This window comes from Acanthochromis polyacanthus, chromosome 6 (genome assembly GCF_021347895.1).
Source record: "Acanthochromis polyacanthus isolate Apoly-LR-REF ecotype Palm Island chromosome 6, KAUST_Apoly_ChrSc, whole genome shotgun sequence".
In the NCBI taxonomy this organism is placed as follows: domain Eukaryota; kingdom Metazoa; phylum Chordata; class Actinopteri; family Pomacentridae; genus Acanthochromis; species Acanthochromis polyacanthus.
Window position 1 is genome coordinate 21,992,912 of NC_067118.1, and position 4,555 is coordinate 21,997,466.

The 4,555-nt window shown below is 39.9% G+C and overlaps 1 long non-coding RNA gene across 1 annotated transcript; it reads right to left on the reverse strand.

The window, feature by feature from the left end:
• Positions 1-878: 878 nt before the first annotated feature.
• Positions 879-4,226, reverse strand: LOC127534471 (uncharacterized). The gene is made up of 3 exons (XR_007942652.1): positions 3,857-4,226; positions 2,624-2,703; positions 879-1,306 (listed from the first exon to the last, which is right to left on the reverse strand). It is a non-coding gene; the product is annotated as an uncharacterized LOC127534471 (long non-coding RNA).
• Positions 4,227-4,555: the final 329 nt, after the last annotated feature.

Below are 4,555 nucleotides of genomic sequence, written 5' to 3' on the forward strand. Positions count from 1 at the left end.
CCATCTATGGAGTTAATGCAGATGGGAAACCAATGAAGTAAAATTCTTCTTTGTTTCACTTCATTCACTATAGTCTCCCAGGGAGTCGCTGCCAGATTCTTCACACTCCTGCCTACTGTGCACTCCCCCTCACGATAACTGAAAACTATTCTTCAAAAGGAGTCGTCAGTGGCAAGATATCTGTAAAAATATGTAAGAAAACAGTACCATTGTTTTTAATGCAGCGTGTAGCTGTGCACCAAACACAACTACATAATGGCTTAAGATGGTAGGAAGGCCAATGGAGTGAAGTGTGAAATGGAGAGCTTTCTGTTGAATTTCTTTTTTTTCTCAATTGCGGTGAGTTGAAATCGGAATAATACAAAATTATTTGTTGTCATGTTGCCATGTTGGGATGTCATGGGCTTAATTGGCCCAACCAAAGTTTTTGAAACTGCAAAAGTAATTTGACATTTAAACTAATGATGCACAAACCAAATGATCTTGGGCACCACACTTTTCCTATAACGCTATATATACTGATAATGTCATTTCACTGCTCAATTTACCATCTCATACCATCCAGGCGAAGTTTCCAGAAGATGGAATTTGCTGTGTTGTATGCAGGTTTGGAGGATCAAGTGAACCCCCTTCTGCTGATACCGGTAAAAAATTAGCTTTATCCTTCAATTCATGGCAATGGGATGTGTGAACAATCCTGTACATAACTATGGTTTCCGGGAAAGCAGAGTGCCTGTCATTATCTATCTAAACATTGCCTAGTGCCAGGGTAGTGTCATGCTCATCGAGTTTTCGATGCTGGGAATGTTGCGGTTAGGAGTTGATTTTGAACCCACGATGTGTGTATACAGAGCAGGCGGCAGGCAGGTCACGGTCAACAGGATTTATTCTAAAAAAAAACAAAACAATTATGCCACTCAGGCAAAACACTCACAAAGTCCTTTCCTTAGAGGGCAGCAGGGGTCTCCGTCCTTTCCCCAAGGACGGCAGAGGAGAGATCGGCTGCTCAGCGCTACAGCGCCCTCTCAGAACAAGATATAGGAAACAAGGCAGTAGTGCAATAATCCAGTATGGTCCCACGTCCTCTGATGTGTGAAGCCAGTTTCTATAGCAGCAGATGGAATTGTGCTACAGGTATGGGGCTCCCGCAGCTCGACCAATCCACTGATTAGCAGCTGCAGAGAGCCCCACAGACCGGCAACACACCGGTAAGGGGAACGTATGGCCGGAAGGGGGCGGTGCTGTCTATGCCCATGACAGGGAAGCATACAAGACACTCCTGTGGACATCAGAGAGGGTCTTCTTCCTGAAAGACAGCAGCCAGACAGTGACACCGCCTGTTTACAACAGGGCTAAAACCAGGTGTTAATCAGTCATGGTGCAATGACCCATTTTTGCTGTATTTTGAGCTGAAAAATAGACACATTCTGCGAATATGTGAGACTTTCATTAATTTGCTGAAAAGGCACACAATATGAATTGTTCCAAATTAGGGCATGTTCTAGGAATGATTGTGGTAAAAAAAAAACTTTTGAGTCACACTTTTTTGGTGTTTTATTTTTTCTTTGCCCCTACCTTCCTCTATTAATACAAGCCCTTCACTGTTTTACCAAGATTAAATTTATCTCATGCAACCATGCTGTCATGACTCTGCCACCCTATGTCTGTTTCATTTATATCCATCTCTGAAGGAAGTGATTTAAAGATGCGGGACCAGACTGCTCCATCCATCTCTATCCTTATCTGACACCACACAACTTTTATCTTTCTTTCCCTTAGCTATCCCCCTTTCTGTCTCCTTTCATCTGTTTGCATCACTTTTTGCCCGATCTTCCCACCCTGCTGTACCAAACTTTTGTTTTATTATCTGTCATCTGTGGCAGAGTTGAGTTCTCTTCCCTCCTTCTCCCCATTTTCTCCTTTCATTTCTTACGTCTTCCCTCCGGTCCTCACTTTGGTCGGCCTCCAGTCCTTGCACCTTCCTCCCTCTACACCCACTGCTTCTGTGCAATTTTACGTTCACGGTGGTGCAAGAAGCTCACATCATATTAATTTCACATTCGTTCTGTTCCCGCCTCTTTTTTACGGCTCTTTTTCCCCCTGTTATTGGTTTCAACATGTTTCCTCAGCAGACCAGAATCTCAGCAGCATCTTTCATTTCTGCCCGCTGTGCTCGTCTAAAAAGTTCAGCCTCATTCGAACACGCAATCACTCCTTCAATTATTCGTCATGATGCGCATGTAAACAAGCACTCTGTTTTTCTTTCTCAGCATTACTAGAATAGAAGAATGATCACAGGTTTTCTGTATGCATGTAAATTATTCTATTAATCTCTATTTTGATCAAATATCAAAGCGTAAACCTCAACAAAATGGAATTTTTAATAACATGAAAACTACAGTAGCCTCGTGGTTCTGTGAAACTGCACAGTGGTGCTTTGAGTTGAATGGTAATATCAGAATTCTCAGTGTGAGCCTTGTGTTCTTTACCACAATCGCCATCTTTGCTTAATGTGTCACCATTGCTAACATTTGCTAATTAGTGATAAATGAGACCAAAGTACCAGGAAAATCATTAAGAGTAATTCTGACTGACAGTGATGTCTGAAATAATGGAAACCCACCAATAGTTGTGTAGAGGTCTGGACGAGTGACGAACCAGCCAATCAACTCTGCCACTCTTACAGGTACAACACCAGAGAAGCTACAAAATAATGAAATTAGTAAAATAGTAATAATCTTTATTTATGGAGCACTTTTCAAAACACACCAAAAGGGAGGAAAGATGGAAGATGTGATAGCTATTACCAAGCACACTCTGATACAGTATTTGCCCATCCAGTAGACTCTGAGCAGCTTTAGCTTTTATTTGTCTCTTTTGTATTCATCTGTTGAATGTTCAAGTCAACAAGTCTTTATTTTATTTCACTGTGACATGTTTTTCTGTAAAATTGCAGTTGAAATTTACCAAAATAGTTAACTACTTGATAACTACTTATTATTGTGCTGCAGTTATAATCATTACATTGAACTGTATTTGTTTGCGAATTCCATTGTCCTTTAAAATCTTTAAACTGGGAATTGCAGACAAATGTTATGAATAATAATGTGTCTGTAACCTTTGTGTTTCAGAATTGAGATGCACCATTTTTTTAAAATGCGCAAAAAAGTAACAGATGAATTAAGTTGCATTTTTAAGGGTTGGGTACATTTATTATAAGGCATCACTGCATAAAAAATTGCAGATGATTAAATGTATTTTAGAAACCAAGGGAGAAATAATAATGTTTTTTTCTTTAAAAAAAAAAAAAAAAGCCAATCTCAGGATTCTACTGTAGTCTAAAGTCAGCAATAATGTTCTGAGGTGCCCAAATCAAGGTGCTTCCCTAAACAGTCCTGTGTGAACTGTTGTGCAAAAGTTGTTCATTTCACACCATCAATTTCTAACAGTAGCATGTTAGGCTTTTAAAGTTTTTATCTGAATTTTGGAAGAACAGTGTCCTATGTACTGTTAAAACAACACTGCAGTTTTGCAACAATTTCTCACACTATGCTTGACTATCGCCTCTTTTGAGCCAACTGGTCACACATTAGATAGGGTATGGCTTGTTACCATGGCAACCTAGGAAATGGATGAGAAATTTTCAATATAGGCTACTGTCAAATGGTTGGATTTTAACCCAAACCATAATATTTTTTTATTAAACCTAACCATGTCATTTTCCACACTTAAGCGTTTTAAACCAAGCATTGTAAAAGTGTCAAGCAAAATGTGATATTTTCTAAAACTTTACCAAACAGTGAACAAAAGCCAAAGGTGAATAAACAAAAATAATGATCCCATACCGGACACAAACCTTGGTCGCTAACCTGTGCCTGCATCTTCCCCTCTCAGCCTCTTGCAGAGACTTTGTGGTTCCTCCAGGCTGTATATCCAACTGGACCGTATGTGCTAAAATATTCTTCTTACGTTTCTGAGAAAGCACAAATGAGAAAGCAGTTAAGCTATATAGGAACATAATGTGAAAACTGGACTGTGAATGGAAGTCCAATATTTACTCTGCTCTGAAAAGCTTTTAAGGTTTTTAGATGTTCCATTTTCATCAGTGTAGTGAACTGCGAACCTAGAAAACTGAAAAAAAAAAAGGTTTATAAAGTATCATGAGAGAATGACTCTGTATAACTGCTTGTAGTAACAGCACGTCTATCCTCTGCTGTTGCCGACTGCCTGCCTATTAGTCTCTATATGTGGCTGCAGACCTCAGACTGATGTATTGCCATCCTCCCACTCTCTCTCTTAGCTTATTCATTACAGAAACCTCAGCCATGTTTTGTGCCTGCAGGTTTCTTGGCTAGTTGAGTCTCCTCTTTCCCTCCCATCGTCTTTTCATCGTGTGTGTGTTCTTTCTCTTCTCACATCTCTCTGTTTTTCTGCCTTGTGCTGTTCTCTCCTGCTCCATTTTCTCACTTATTTTGTTGTCTCAGCGCTCGTCTTCTCCTTTTCCAGTCTTCATTATCCGGCCTTATATTTCAGTCATCTTTCCTGTTTTCTAATC